Genomic DNA, 17683 nt, shown 5'->3' with positions numbered 1-17683 from the left:
ACAAGAAAACCTATATTTAAGGAAAAATAAAAAACTTAAAAGTTGGATAAAATCATAACCGAAAATATTAGAGTAAATTTAGGAAGGATATTTAAGTAAAAACATAAAATACTCAAAAATCAATTTATTTCGATTTTATGAAAAAATCGCGGTTTTTCCTAGGTGTCCCAAAATCATTTTTGATGTTGGATTGTGTTAATAGTTGGTCAAGTTCGAAGTAGATAAAATATTTGAAAACGGTTACAAATTTGATCATTAACGATCCCTGGACTTAATTTTAGTTAAAAATTACTACGTTTAAGAAAAAGAAGAAGAAGAAAAAAAACACGAATTACAAGCATTCATTTAGCAAAAACTGCCGCATTTTTTGCATGTGAAAAATATAAATTTAAATGTATAAAAATAGACACATATTTGCATATCATAAAAACTAATTGCATTTTTACACGTAAAATAAATACACATGTATATATCACAATGCAATAAATATTTACATATTGTCCTGTCATAAAAAGTTAAGCTTTTACGTGCTAGGAAGAATAACTATAGTTTCACATGTCACAAAAAATGTCACTACTTTTATATGCCAAAAAATTAGTTAAATTCTAAAATTTTATGACATGCAAGTTTTATTTTTGTGATATGCGTATTGCACAATAGTTATCCATTTATAAAATGTACTAATAATTTAATTTAATGACAGTTGTAAATTTCGTTCATAATTCTTCAAAATTATATCATTATTGAAATATTTTATTTTAGTAAAGAATATATGCATGCAACAATATGATACTACAAGTTAATTATAAAAAAAATATATGATACAAGCAAAAAAAATCGAGAGCTCGCGATAAAGTGATAAATGGGGGGGGGGGGGGGACTTTTCTTAAAAGGCCCAGTTGCCAATAATGTCCAGTTCATTAAAAATTTAAAGTTAGGGATCCAATTTCGCGATGGGTAATTCTATTCATAGCCCCATTTTTACTCCTTATAGCCTTTTCTTAAAAAATAAAAAATAAAAAATAATGAATGTACTATTTGATCCTTAATCTATTATTAAATTCCTAAAAACTCCTTAAAACCTTATAGGCTGTAGCCACCACCATATTTCCAGAAATACTAACCTCAAATATCTGGGAGAAAAAAAAAACAACAAAGAAGAAGAAGAAGTGGAAACTCGTTGAAATAAGAAGATAATTGAACCCCGTGTTGATATGGATTGATTTCATAATGTATAAATTGCAATTGTGAATTAGCATAATTTTGTCGAAGTTCATTTCTTCATCCATCAATGGCGGAAAGTTGTGCGGCATTCTCTCTCTCTCTGTAAATTTTAGGAGCATTTAACTTCCCAATGTTCAAATCATAAGTCTAATCAATATGGCAATTAGAACGGAAACGGCGAAATTTGACGTAAATCGCAATAAAAAATGTCTGAATTTGATCTTCTTTGAAGCGATGTTTTGACCAAAAAAAGAAATCAGAAATATTGTATTACCTTATTTTCCTATTCTTGTTCGAATTGGACCATAAAATTAAAAGTTGCTTCAGTTGCTCTGGGTTCTCGAAGCCATGGAAATGGCAGTAGTTTTGCAGATAGCTACGAGTTGTTTTGGGTTCTCGAAGCCATCGATAATTTTTTTTTTGCAAAAGAAGTATTCATCTTTCTCTGTGCATTTAAGGGGCTCTATAATGGATTTAATATTTTATCAATTTTTCGGGCTTCGTGTATCATAGAATTTGGGGGCTACGAAATTTGTAAGATGAAGAAACTGAATTTGGGAACTATGAGGTTAAAATAGTATATAAATTATTATTTTAATATATTTTAATTAAGGGGCTATAAAGAGTAAAAACTAGGCTATGAATAGAATTACCCTTTCGCGATGCCTATTACATTAATGTAGGAATAGAATTGTAGGAGTACTGTTGCCAATCACTCCATCTCATTATAATATTCACCTATTTCAGAGGAAATATAATATTCAACTAAAAAAAAAAAAAAAAACAAAAATTAAGTTTGACAAAATGCTCCACGTGCACGTAAGTTGAAATTTTAAGGTGACAATTCAATTTCGTAAGAGAATTAATTAGAATCTCAAACCAAAATAAGTTTGCCTGAAAACTAAAAAATTTCTATAAAAAAAGGTTGGCTGAAAACTAAAATATTTCGATACATTAAATTTTACATATCAAAATATACCGATATTTATATAAATTCTTCCGTGTATGTAACGACCCAACTTCCCAAAGTAAGAAGAAATATGAAAAATAATGGAAAGTCTTAGCCAAGCGGAATAAACTTAACAATCTATTCATTAAATTGGGTATTCATAATCCAACGAGATAAAATGAAAGGCATTAAGAGATGCCAATCAAATAATAATATTCAAACTCAGGATCACATAAGTTTAGTTTCGTGACTCTGATCATAATCAATGATATCTTCATTAACAGAAATATAGGATAAGAGTTTAAGTACAACGAGATAATATTGTACCCCATAATAGAAATTCTCAATTTAGAGAATTTAAAAGACGAGATGATAAGCTAGTCATTAGCGGAAGCAAAAGACATCATGGTACCTAGCCTCAACTCAGCCTCGTCTGCACCAACTGATCAACCTGGAAACATTTGAAAATAATTTGAGCGTAGTACTAATGTACTCAGTGGGCACGAGTTTCTGAAATATTTGATGAAATAATCGAAGCAGTTTATCCAATATCACAATCATGACTCAAAAGGTTTTAAAAATAGAAATCCACTTCTAAGCATGACAAAACTTTTCTCATTAAGTGGCGCACCATGTACGTTCGATTGTTACTCACTTTCTTTCCCCCATTCACTGATCTCGGGACACGCCCAGTCATATCCAAAAATCCGTTATTGATCTCGGGACGCACCCGGTCATAATCAATAATCTTAATTGTGCTTCGGATAACCTCCTGGCAAGCACCCATCCTTATAACGTTCTTAAACCGTTAGTGCACGATGGCGATCAACCCATCGAGCCACTAACCTTGTGTACACAATCCTCATTTAGCGTGTTAGGCCAAATGAGAATTTCGATCGATACTTAAGCGACCCTTAAACAATTACAGAATGCACATAAAAACATTTATATTGGATAAACATATAATTTTCATGAAATATCAGAGCTTATATAACTCAAGATACATTGTATGTAAAATATAACCCACCACTACTAGAAAAACGCTCATAGATAACGGAAAAAACGGATTTTTTCCGTTATCTATGAGCAAAAAAACCGTTGTGTATAGTGGTGTTATCTATGATACGTATCATAGACAACGGTTTAAAACCGTTATGTATAGTAGCATAGATAACGGTACGATGTGTCATACATAACAGTACGCATCCGTTATCTATAAAGGTTATACATAACGGTTTTTCACCGTTATGTATTAAGATTTTTCCATTATGTATTAGAATTTTTTTTATTTTTTTAAATCATAGTTAACAGTTTTTTGCACTTTTTATAACGGTTTTAACCGTTATCTTTGATAGAATACATAACGGTTTTTTGCACTTTTTATAACGATTTTTTGCACTTTTTATAACGATTTTTGCAGTTTTTATAACGATTTTAACCGTTATCTTTGATTAGAATACATAACTATTTTTTGCACCTTTTATAACAGTTTTTTTGCACTTTTTATAATTGTAGTATATTTTTAAAATTTGCAATTTTTATAAAACGACAAAATGATAAAATCAACAATAACAATATTATATATCATCCAAAATATTCATACATTATTATACAAATGAACCAAATATCAAATATACATCATCATTGCATATTCCGATTCAAAATTGAAAATACCAACTACCTTATAGCTAAAACAAAAATCTATCATACAATGTTTCTAGCACCAAGTCCTCAAGAACTAGTTAATCAGCCTGCTATGATTCTCTGGTTGTCTTTTGACCTCAAGTATGTTGAGGCAGAGTGTCGAAGGTTCCAATCTGTAGATGCAAAGCGCATTCAATTATTCTCATCCAAATTTAGCAGCTTGAGTTGGATATATTTAGCAACATACAAAATTTTAGAAGTCATCGAGAGTTCACAGAAGATGGTAGAAGAATCACCTTAAGGGCAATGCCACCACTTGAGGCTCCGGAAGCTATATGTCCCTCGGAATCGACACAAATTACTCCAATCGTGTCTAATATAGCGTCCTCTTCTAGTGTACTCAATGAATAAGATTGATTCCTACTTTTCTTTACCTTCGGAAGATCATGTGATTGAGCCTCTACACATGAAACATGAATAACATAAATCATTACTAAAAGCGAACAATTTCAAATTTCCATCAAATTTGACTTCCCAAACACAAAGATGTTTCTGATACTTAGCAATGAGATAATATTCTTGACTCAATCATCTTCTCTAAGGCATCATGTTGCAGAGTTGCATAAAAAGCTGTCATATTAAAGGAGAACTCTTGCAAATTAAAAAATAAAAGTAAATAAGTCCTTGAAGTGTATAGAAGTAAAAATAGAAAAAACATTTGATACAGCAAGGTCTCAAGAACTATGAAAGCTACCTCTAGCTTTGGCATCATCAAGCATTTCCTTGTATCTTTTCCATTGAATTCGAGCCCTTTCAGTCACCAACCACTGCACCATGAAATGCATAAGCTACGACAAGTCAAAAGTGCAAATACGGCTCTTTTGTCTTGATAATAAAACTATTGATTTCACAAGCAAAGGTGGGATTTTGGCAAAATGATTAGATGACAGTGTATGTAGTCGGATAAAAGCTACCTCATCCGCCTCCTCTATAGTGCCTTTGCAGCGCACAGATTTAACAATTTGCAAACTACCTGGCGTTGCTCCAACAGCACCGAAAGCCCCAGAGTCACCATCCATTAGACTGGCATCACATTCTAGACGACCATCCTCAGTCAAATTCGATCCTCTCCCAGCATTCGTGCAAGGATCATCCTATACACGAAAACATAGTTCCCCGTAAATCCAAAATCAAAAGGCTCACATTCAGAGAGGAATTTAACATCATTTACTAATCTTGAAGGACCCTAATGCTTCCATCTCCTGCTGCTACTAGTATATGGTTACATGCTATTATACCCACAACATTTCAATTTGTCCAAAACTAGTTTTAAATGTCTCAATTCCCCCTTAACCTATCCCCCAAAAGCGATACAGAAACTATTACAGCATTAACACCAACAAAATACCTCCAGAACTTGAATTGCAGCTGCAACAGCATCAATACATCAACCAGAACCCTAAATTAAACAAGAAATAGTTCAGTAGTGAAATGGAAATACATTGGAATCAACCTCATATTGAGAATGTTTTGACTTCATCTTCAACCATTAATTAAACTCAAACTTCTAATCTTCCAAGTATCACTCACAAAATCCAATCTTTACCATTCCCACTTGAGGAAATCACCATTTTATTTTTGCAATCATCGCGTTTCTTTTCATTGAAAAAAGTTGTTTAGCATGTAAACTCATGTAATGTCTCAGCTTAATTAAATTTTAGTTTGCATCATTGACACTTTAACATTTCAGTTTGCATCAAACACATCCAAACCTAGGTTTTATCCTAGGGGTTGCATGTTGATACAAACAAGCAGTCGAAAACCAACTAATAACCCACAATCATAACCCCAAGTAAGCATCACAATGCCTCAGCATCCAAATAAGAAACAATCAGATTGCATTATTGACAAATTAACCAGCAATCAGTTTGCATCAAACACATCCAAACCTAGGTTTCATCCTAGAGGGTTGCATGTCAATACAAACAAGCAGTCGAAAACCAACTAATAACCCACAATCATAACCCCAAGTAAGCATCACAATGCCTCAGCATCCAAATAAGAAACAATCAGATTGCATTATTGACAAATTAACCAGCAATCAGTTTGCATCAAACACATCCAAACCTAGGTTCATCCTAGGGGTTGCATGTTTATACAAACAAGCAATCGAAAACCAGCAAATAACTCACAATCATAACAGCACATAGTTAGGGTTCATCCAAACCAACAATCACAACCTCAGATTCCAAATAACCAAAAATCAAAGAGTGATACAACCAAAAATAATCTGAGCTGGATCGAGAAAAACTAGGGCTCGATTTGTGAGCAGAGGAAGGGCTTTAGCGGTGTTGCGATCTCCGAGCAAGGGATATCCGGCGGCGTCAAGCCAGGCCGGCGACCGACGATTTCAGACAGAGAAGCTAGGGCTCGACTTCTTCCCTTCAATTGCGCGCTTCCAATGAGGGATTAGAGAGGGAAACCGAGACAAAGAGAAAAAGAGGGAAAGAACGGTCAAAATTAGTCGCCAGATTTTACAGAAGCAGCGCCGGAGTTTCAGAGAAGGATACATCAGCGGCGGCGCCTCGGACCGCTGCTGTTCGCGGAAGAGAAAGGGATAGGGGGCCTCAGCGGCGAGGACGGCGGCGTGAACAGCTACACGGCGGCGAGGACGGTGGAGAATGGCGGCGAGGATGGGGGCTGGCGGCGACAGTGAAGCCCGGTTTGAAGGGAGTAAGGCGGTGGAAGAGAGAAAAGGAAGAGGAGAGAACGGTGGGAGAGAGGGGGGGGGTTGGCTAGGGTGTATTAGGAAATTAGGATTTTAATTTTTTATAATATTATTAAAATTAAAAATAAATATTCATAAAAGTAATACATAACAGTATCAAGGCGCTCATATATAACGGTTAAAACAGCCGTTATAAAAAAAATGCTCATAGATAACGGTCGGCTTAACGGTTTTGTAATACCGTTATGTATGCAACTAATAGATAACGCAAAAACATAACACATTTGTTCAAACCGTTATCTATGCATTTAGACAACACTACATAGATAGCGGATTTTCGCAAAACCGTTATCTATTCCTAAAAGTGCGCTCATACATAACGATTTTTAAAAAAAACCGTTATCTATTCACTGTTATGTATGTAAACTTTTGTAGTAGTGCACCTGAATAGGCAAAGCTTGTAGTTCAATCGTAAACCTGTCACGGGAAAGCAATGCTAATCCTCCTGATCCTCAAAGCCTACAAGAAATCTATTCTTAATAGGTCTCTTGAATCTAGTCTTAAGTCATAGTGAAAGTGCTCAACATCCTATGACTCACTTAGCCGGATTTCAAAATTTAATGAGTAAATAATTGAAAACCAAAATTTTTGAGTTAAGATCACCAACAGTATTCCTACTCAATCTTTCTTAAATAATTTGCAGAACATTTCCTGCTAATGCTAAACATGCTATGCTTTAACATATAATAGTAATTATACTAAAAATATGTTTATTAAAATAATAAGAGTGATATACAAATCATATGCTAAAATAATTGATCAAATTCAATTAATAAATGGCTTAGGCATAAAATCATATAATGATGTGTAAATCACATGTTAACTAATTAAATTAAATTAAATTAAGAATTTAATTAATAACTTATGCATAAATTATATAATAAATTATACCAAATAAATGCACATAACTATAAAATAATATTGTGAAATCGTTCTAATAATTAATTAATCAATCCCAAATATGAGGTCTAATTAATAAATCAATTGGATTTATGTAAATAAATATATTAATTACATAATCCCAATATCTTAAAACAAAGGTCAAGCCCAATAATTGAATAATGACAACTCATATTCTTTGTTGAAAATAATTCAACCCCACTTTAAAATGTTTCAGCCCAAATAATTAATTAAAATCAGAGCCCAAAATTTAATAAAACAAAAACAAAGGCCCATTCTCTTTAAAAATCTGGCAGCCCATCTCTAGGTCCAAAATAATTAGGGCAAAGCCCAAACTTACTCTTCTCTTTAAACAAACACTCACACACACACACTGACACACATACACAACACACACACACACACGCACACGCACACGCACACACTCAGCGCCGCACCCCCCTCTCCTTCCCACTGACTCCCCTCTCCCCCGTCTCTCGCCTCTCACACACAGACGCACGCACCCAGCGGCAGCCCCGCTCAGCCTCTCTCCCTCTTCTCCCTTCCGGCGGTTGCCAGCAGCGCTGTCCTCCGGCTGCCGCCGTCGCCGCCACCCCTGATCTCTCATCCTCTATCCCTCGACTCTCCCTCTCTCTCTCAACTGGCGGCACAAGGCGCAGCAGGCGCAACCGCCGCGGAGCGCCGCCGCCTCCGGCGTCCTTGCGGCAGATCCGCCGTCGCCTCCTTCTGAAAATCCAGCGGACGACGGCAACGGCTTCACGCCACCACCACCGGCGTCCTAGCCCCCAACTCTCTCTCTCTCTCTCCAGCTTCGGCCGGGCAGCAGCAGAGCCGCCGTGCCGCGCCACCCTCTGACCCGCGGCCCCTTTCTCTGTCTCCTCTGCGCATTCCGGCGCCTTCTTCTCTTTGAACGGCGACGAGCGCCGCCTAAGCCCTAGCTCCCTCAAATCACGTCACCACCGCTCATCGACTCACACCATCCCCAACTCAGATTCACACACACAACACGAAGGCAGCAAGGTCAAGCTCAACAACAAAACTGAAGATCAAAGCTTCAAATGTTGCTCAACCCTTCTTTTCTTTTAAAAAGTTACGCTATCATAAATATGTATTTTGTATATAAGTTTGATTAAAACGGAACTCAATGAGTGTATGAATGCGTGTGAATCTCTGTTGGATAGTTAAGATTTTCTGCATTGTTCATGTGTGAACAGGGACGGAGCCAGGGGGGGGCTAGGGGGGGCTAGAGCCCCCTCCCAAATTTTGAGTTTTTTTTTTTTTTTTAAAATTTTAAAATATATATAGATATATGTTTATATCTATTGTAAAATAATTTTATTTTATAAAAGAGTATTTGGTTATTATATTCTCTCATATATATACTTAATTTAAGGATAATCCCGTTATTTAAAACTATATAATCTATGAAATATTGTTTGTTATTATTACTATTATACTTGTCTTTTAATAAAAAAATGCCTAATATGTATGAAATGCTAAAAAAAATTATAATGTATTGAAACTAATTTATAATATATAGAAAATATATAATCTATGAACATGTTGTTTGTTATTATTATTATTATGCTTGCCTTTTAATAAAAAATGTCTTAAATATACGGAATGTTCAAAAAAAGTTTTGTGATATATTTAAATTATATAATCTATGAAAATATTGTTCGTTATTATTAATATTATGCTCGTATTTTAATAAAAAAAATACCTTAAATATACAGAATGTCCAAAAAAAATTTCTCAGGGGCTACCGCCCCCGAACCCCCGTACAGTTTCAGCCCCCCCCGAAATTAATTCCTGGCTCCGTCCCTGTGTGTGAAATGAAACAGCAGAGTTCAAAAGATGGAACCTTTAAGAGTTTCAAGTTGCTCAACTCTGAAATTTCTTGCTTTAACTGAAATGTGTTCTGTTTTGATTTTCTTGGTGGCTCTGCACGGGTGAGGGAGAAGTTTGAAGTTGTTGAATGATGAAAAGCCAACTGAAATGGTGAAATGGTTAAGCAAAGGTGTGTTGGTTTGGGATTTGGAAGCCTCTTTTAGGCTCGGCGGCTAATAGGTAGGTATGGTGGCTAGTAAATGTGTAGAGTATCATGAGTTGATGATTGGATGAATAGGGGTAGCAACTCTAAAAAAATACAAATAAGAATAAATAAATTAATAGAATATTTAAAACTCATCATACTTTAATCAATAAAGCTATTTGGACAAATTTTGTCCAGCCAAAAAAGATAAATTGGTAAATCCAAATAGCATGTATAATAAAATAAATAATTAAATATTTATAGATGTACCAAAATAGCCTTTATCTTTATTATTGTGGAGAGAGAAACCTACAATAAATAGGTTTGAATAGCTTTATTGTAAAGTTATGGCTGCAATCTTTTTTATTCGAAAAGTGTGTTTGCATCGTGTAGTTTCCCATGCAGCAACCTTTCACTCCATAATAATAGAGGTTTTCATGCAAATTATGCTGAAACAACTTTGAAATACTATGGAAATAAAATATGGAAAAGATATAAAGAAGTTTTATGTGATTTTTGAGGGAAACGAAAATTGTGGAAGTTGTTTAATTGTATAATTATTGAAAATTATGGAAGGCGTTATGAGCTCTGGTTTCTAAGATCAGGAAACAACTGCAACTTTTTATATTTTCCTGCTAATATTATATGCTTTTAGTTATATTTTATTTGGCACCTGCTAATAATATCCATGTTATAAATGTGAATACAATGATAGAATTTTAAGAGTGAGGATCTTTTGAAGAAAGCTTCTAGTAGACCTGTAGTCATGTATTTCTCTGTTGACATATTTAAGTTTATTAAATTTTCGGATATGCGTCACAAAGGACTTGATTATTTTTTGAAAAGATTCAAAATTTGTAGGTTTGAAATGAGTCTCCAATTATGGCAAAAAACTTGATGTAACTACCAGAGATCACAAAAGCCCTTCTTTGTGCATTTTCCAGAAGTTCCGTATGGACTTATATTTTTCCAGTTTGGATTCTGAAGTTTAGTATAACATAATGTAAAAATGAAGAAATGAAATTTGGGATACTCTGTATCAAATAATATAAAAACTGAGGATAATTTTTAGCCAAAAAGTGCCTTCATTAAGTAGACCATATTGTGGGAAAATTTGGCCTTAAATAGGCAATACAAAATGACTTTAAACAAAGTCATAAAATCACTAGCAAAAAAAGAAAAGATGGAAAAACTTAAATCATAACTATAAAACTCAACCAAGTTAGATAGAAATAGACTTAAACCATAATAATATTAAGCATCGGTGGAACTAGAAACAGTGATTACTACCACGGGCTTTGAACTGCCTTCTTCATCCCCAACATCATCTCCAACAATAGGCTTCTCCATCTCCACAAACACATCATACAATTTCAGTAGCGGTCCCTTCTCCAACAACAAATTTGTAACATATTGCTCGCTACCACAAGCCGATAACAAACGACTCAATAGCTCTTCAACTTCAAGTTTGATATCATTATTATCATCCCTTGCTTTTTGGTACATCAAAGCCAAACTTTTTGGAGAAGGGGTACTTTCCATTCCACCATTCGCATCGCCTTAAACGGTTGTGGACTAGTTGGTAATTTAGGAGTTGTATTCATGTTATTTGGTGAAGAGACTCGTTTTTTTGGGGGTGATATTCTTTTTTTCTGGTGTAGGTGTTTTTCTAAGTTTTTTTGTAGGAGTGTTTTTTTTGAGTGGGCAATTTCTTTTCTGACCAAACTCCATGGAAGATGAACTGTAAAAACTAGAGAATCAACGGAAGGGAGTGGATAAATTTTTTGATTCAGTGGACATATATATATATATTTATAGACATGCTGCGTTAATTAGTTATAGACATGATGTGTTAATTAGTCTAGGATGAGGAGAAGATCAATTAGTGATATTAATATTTGCCGGCCAAAAAATGAGGGAGTGCATAGAAATACTAATCACGCGTATCATTGAGATAGCATGACCGTTGGAATTAATAATCTGTTTGTGGTGATTGGAATTTAGAATTAAGGATAAAATATTGAGAATCAAATAATCACTTCAAATAAATTGGAATATTTTACTTCAAATAATAGTAATATTGATATCAATATAAATTTTCATCAAGTAATTAAATAATAATTATGCGACCATATTCAAATATTCATAATAGTACTCCCTCCGTCCACCAATTCAAGGCCTACTTGCCTTTTTGGGACGTCCACAAAAACAAGGCCTACCTATTTTTGGTAAGTTTTTATTCATTATTTAATCAAAAAAGTCAAAGATTCTTTACAAAAAAGTGGGACCATTTTTCCACTCAACTAATAAAAATACACTTTTTCTTAAAAAGTGGGACCATTTCTCCACTCCACTAATAAAAATACACTTTTTCTTAAAACCCGTGTTTTTTCCCCTAGGCCTTTAATTGGTGGACGGAGGGAGTAATTAATTATTCGAGTTGGTCCAATAGCATCACAAGTGAAACCCCCGATTCGATTTGATCAAATTGAGATTGGGGTTTCACTTGTGATTTGAATTGGGAATTTCAAAATTGATAATCAATTTACTATTAGGTTGAATCATTCCTACTCTAACCTCTCGGCTCTATCTCTTTCTCTCTCTATCCCAACCGACCTCTTCCATTCCTCTAAAAAAACCCTAACTTCGTCGGTCAAGATCCACTGGTGCCGCCTCCCCTTCCCCCTCTGTATGTGTGCGTTGCTCGTCGCCTAATATTTGTCGCCAATTTTATTTTTTGTGGGAAGAGATGCACTTTAATGACATTTTGGAATATAAATTGATTTTTTTTTAAAAAAATGAATTGAATTTAAAATTTAATTGAATTTAAATAAGTTAGCCAACATTTTAAATAAGTCAAACACAAGAATAATCAGGCTATACTTACTTTTTCTTAAACATGTGGGGTCTTACACTTTACAACACTCATTCAACACTCCTTAATCTCCGTGCCCAAAAGAAATGGGATATGATTATTGGAACGGAGGGAGTAATAATTTTTTTTTCCTTTAAATGTCTTCTTTCTTTTTCCTCAATCTCTACAAAAGAGAATTTCATCATTTCTCATTCATTTTTTTCACTCCAATGAGGGATAATGTTATCCCTACTTGAAGTAAAAATGAGGAATAAGAAATGGTAAAATTTTCTTTTCTAAGAAATCAGGGAAAGAAAGGCATTTAAAAAGAGAATTTTTTGTTCTCCCTCATTTTCCCATAATAAATTTATCAACCAATGATAACACATCTTACGAGTATTATTAAAAAATAACCCAAACTTTAAGTATATGGTGATTTTTTAATTAGTCCGAATTTATAAATATTAGAACTATAGCCTAAACTTATCCACTTGTTTTGTTTAGGGGTAATTGCCTGTAAATCCATAACGTTTGCACGGAATTAATTTTTGCTTCTATTTTAAAAAATCTGCCTCTAAATACATAATCTTTCATTTTTGTTTCGTTTTTGTCCGGTGACCAATTTTTTTAATAAAATAAAAATTAAATTAAAAAACCCCCCCTTACCCCATCATCTTTCTACATTTTCCCCCTTTCCCCCCACCCGCCGCCGCCGCCGCCACCACACACCGGCACCGCCCCCTGCCCTTCACCACCGTCGGCGCCTCTCCTCCGGCGTGGGTCGCGCCGGCGCCTCGCGTCGAAAATCCTCTCTGTCTTCCACGGAACCCCCACCCACCAAAAGAAGCCCTAAAAGGCTCCCTCCCCTGTCTAGGTGGTGTCGTTCTGTGCGTGTCCTGTCACTGAGTGAAGGAGAACGACGATGGTGGTCTGTTGACTATCGACGCCGAAAATTGAAGTTTGAAGCATCGATTTTAGATCTAGGGTTAGGAGAGGGGCATCGACACTGCTGCTTGAGACACGAGTGGCAGCAACGACGACGGCTGGTTTGGGTGCGTGTGTCTGTGAGGCGAGGGACGAGGGGCATCAGAGGTAGCCGTGGATTTTCTTCGCTGTTGTTGTTGCGTCAGAGAAGGGGGACCAACGTTGGTTGGAGAGGAGGGCGTCATCCGTGTGTGTGTGTGCGTCAGGAGATGAGGGAGGGGAGAGAGCAGAGATGAGGAGAGAAGGGATGGCGAGGCGGTGGCCGTGGCTGACAGCGGCGCCTGTCGCCGGGAGAAGAGAGGGGGGTGCCGTTGCAGGAATGGTGTCCGTGTGTGTGAGTTGCGTTTGTGTGTGTGTTTAAGAGTGGAGAAGAAAGGGTCTGGCGATTTCGCCGTTAAAAGCTTGACGGAGAAGGGGATGGGGGTGGGGCGGAGGAGCAGATGGGATCTGGGGAGGGGGAGGGCCGACGGGTTTGGAGAGGGGGAGGGTTCGTCGGCCAGCGCCGGTGTGTAGTGGCGGTAGGCGGCGCCGGCAAGTGGGGGGAGGGAAAGTTAGGGTTTGGGAGTGGGGGAGATTGGGAAAGATGATGATATGGATGTTTTTTGTTTTTTTTTTTTAAATTTTTTTTACATCTCCTAAATGTGCAACTGTGTCAATTTCGGCTATCACCGTGACAATTCTGGTTGTCACCATGTCATTTTCGGCATCGGCGAAAAAATCGGCCACTGGACAAAAAGAGATAAAAATGAAAGGTTATGCATTTAAAGGCAGATTTTTTAAAATATGAGCAAAAATCAATTCCGTGTAGACGTTATGGATTTACAAGCAATTACCTCTTTTGTTTATAGCCCGAGCCAAAATTCCAAGCACCTGATGGTGACGTTCTCGTCGAAAGTTGACTGGACAATTAAAAAAATTACATCACATTTTTTTGTAATCTCTACATTAACTCTCAAATATCATCGTTTCATTTACACCGTCGAAAGAAATCCATTCACCTCTCATAGCTCATTCTTTCTTGCAAGTTCTTCCCCAAATTTTGAAGTTATACTTACAAGTTCATTGAGAGATATATTGTGCAATAGACATCTTGAGTTATTTTAAAAGCTAAATTTATCGTATAAATTAAATATATTTATGATGAAATATTATTACTTTACTAAGAAATAATATGTATTTGTTGCTATCAATGATAAATGCCAAAATATGAATTTTTCATCAATTATGAATTAAAATTCTGGACCACGAATTCAAAACAAAATGATGAATCCATTATAAATCTTCACATTTTAGGGATTAAAATAGTTTTTATTTTATAAAATATACACATGTATATATACATTTGAACCGGTCCTATTTACCTTATATTCCCTGCATTTCACAAAAGTGTGCACTTTTTGCCATTTAATACGTTAAAAAATGGTGTGCATTTTTCATTTTTGAAGTCCACCACAACCCCCTTTATTTTTATACTAACTTTATCAACTTTATCACACATGGTCTACCACGACACTCTTAATTTCTTATCCCATTATCATAACGCTATAATAAAAGTACATTTCTTTCTCTGCTCATAAAACACAAATAATATTTATTAAAACTCTTGTCATTCAAAATATTGTACACTTTTGTGAGACAGCAATGCAAATTATATTTGAATCATCGGTATTAACTCATACTCCCATAGCCTATTAGAAAAATAACAAAAAGAAGCCGTTTGCAATGTATAATTTAAATGCAGTATCAAATAGAATGTAATATTCCCTCCGTCCACGAAAGAACTTCCTATATTTCCTTTTTGGGACGTCCACAAAAGAACTTCCTATCTATTTTTAGATTATACCCCACCACTTATAATCCTCTTACTTTTCACTTTTCACAACTCCCAATATTAATTATAACACATTTTCACCACTCCCAATACACTCAACTACCTTTTATCCACTCTCAATATACTCAACAATATTTTTTCTTAAAACCCGTGCCACTCCCTCCTAGGAAGTTCTTTCATGGACGGAGGGAGTAATTAATATATTTATCATCTAAGATATCTTTAAGTAAAAAGAAAATTTGATATATATGCATGCCTTTTGAATTACTCGATGAAATAGAGGCTATATAAAAGAAAAGGGAAAAAGAACATAAACCCTTGAAAGCACGAAGAGAAGCAAACAAATGGTCGAGCCTTATTAAAATTACTTTAAGGAAAATCCCATGAAAAAACTCTTAAAGATGAAAAAGAGTGTTCGTCTAGACACAGCCTTTTGCATTACTTGTGTATATCAAGAATATGAATAATTAAAGATTTATCAATTCTATTTTCTTTTATATATTTTATTTCTATCTTCATTTCATTTCATTGTATAAAACAAAATGTATGATTGGTATAAGAAATTTAATGATAATATAATTATGAATCTTGAATTGATTGAGATATTAAAGCATGATATAAAATAGTTTAAATAAATTTTTATTTAAGTTTTTGGATTGTAAATATGGTGAGAAAATTGACAAAATGGTGTATAAAAATAAATAACAACACATTATATATACATGCACGTATTTTGTTGTATGATATATATAGCCCTAGAAATAGAGGTGACATTCAAATACAAATAGCAAATAAAATAAAAACGATATAAAAAATAATTAATTAAATGGGTGCAGAGAAGTTGGTAGTGGTGATGGCGTTGGCCGGCGCGGCCCATGGGCAACTGAGTCTAGGAGGAGCCAGCGTGAACGGCACACTTTGCTGCGCATCGACGGGTGGGTGCCCACCGCCACCGGACTGTTTAGCCTTAACGTTGATAACCTTCCAGCTATGTTGGTCTCCGCCATCGGCGGAATCCTGCCATGCCACCTCGTTCTTAGGCTTCCGCTCAACTCCACAATCTGCCCGCTCCTCAGCACTGTCAACCACCCATTCACTGCGCTCAACTTTCCCCGCTCGCTTGCATCACCTTCACCCTACCACTGCCATTCCTAATGTGCATGCATGCTCATCACCTATATCTATATATATTAATTATCAACTTCTCCATTTAATTACACTATACCACACCATGCATCCATGGACGATATCATATATAAACAATTAATTTCAGCTCTTTCCTTCATCTTTGTATTACAATATCGATCATCATATATAATAAGGAGAAGATTATATCATATCATGTATTTCATCTTCTATATATTTTTGCATGCCATGCAGCTAATCAGCTAAGACTACAATATTTCAAATTCCAACTAAACTCCGTACCTAGCTACATACCTATACATGAGGTCCCGAGACAATATTTTATAGTGGATTTGGCGATGGCGTCTTGCTAGAACCAATTCTTGTACATGAGGTCCCGAGACTATCGCCATTGACAAAGTTGGCAAAGATGGTGGAGGTTTATGAGAAAAATAGAGATGATATGCTGCATTTTATAAATTCTGTCGATGTTGCGCTACTTGAATGGTGGATATTTTTATGCCTCACGTTCATACCTTGTTTTGAGGATCAGGGCCGGCCCTGGGCGAAGAAGAAAAAAAGGGGCCCCTAATAAATCAAGCTTTGAGAAGTTGTAGCAAATTTGAGATATCTGTAACATTAACTATAAAGTGCAATAAACTAAAAAATAATGATCAAATAACTATAGAAATAATTTAGATCTTCTAGCATTTTAAAAAGCAAAATCATCAATAATTTCTTCAAGATCAAGCTTTCTAATACCTCATGTTCAATGCATAAAACCGCTAATTCATTCAATCATTCTCATCCAGTGAAGATAACATCTTATGATTAAATAAAAAGCCAAAAATATCTTAAAAAATTGTCGATTGTTCAAAATTATTTTCCCATTTCCATCTCAATTCTCTTAATATAAGCTTTGTTTCGCAATTATGAATAAAAATCAATTTTTTTCAAAATAATCTCAGCCGCCTACATTACCCTTCCCCTCTCTCTCTCTAAAATATCTTGTTACACAGCACCATTCAATTCAGAGAATCCCTTGCTAGAAATAGCCACAGTAGAATCATCACCACCATCAAGAAACTTGCAAGAACTGATCAAGAATGATTAGCAGCTGAATTTATTTATTTATTAAAATATTTACTCCCCTCTTCTTTTGCACCACCACTTTATACAAATCTTATCACCAAAAAGCACAAGCATTTCTCCTTCTGCTTCGACACACCTGTCATCTACATCAAAAAAACGTACAGACAGTAATCCCTTCTCTTTCTCACTCTCTAATTGCTGGCAGCATATCGGATTCTTCACGAATAGGTTTAGTAATTTTTTTTTACTAAGTATTA

General features: G+C 35.3%; 1 pseudogene; it reads right to left on the bottom strand.

Annotated features, from left to right (window-relative positions):
• Positions 1-4077: 4077 nt before the first annotated feature.
• LOC131011364 (putative threonine aspartase) lies at positions 4078-5357 on the bottom strand (annotated as a pseudogene).
• Between the last annotated feature and the right edge of the window lie 12326 nt (positions 5358-17683).

This window comes from Salvia miltiorrhiza, chromosome 1 (genome assembly GCF_028751815.1).
Source record: "Salvia miltiorrhiza cultivar Shanhuang (shh) chromosome 1, IMPLAD_Smil_shh, whole genome shotgun sequence".
In the NCBI taxonomy this organism is placed as follows: domain Eukaryota; kingdom Viridiplantae; phylum Streptophyta; class Magnoliopsida; order Lamiales; family Lamiaceae; genus Salvia; species Salvia miltiorrhiza.
The sequence above is the reverse complement of the archived record's forward strand: the minus strand, read 5'-3'. Positions and strand labels throughout refer to the sequence as shown.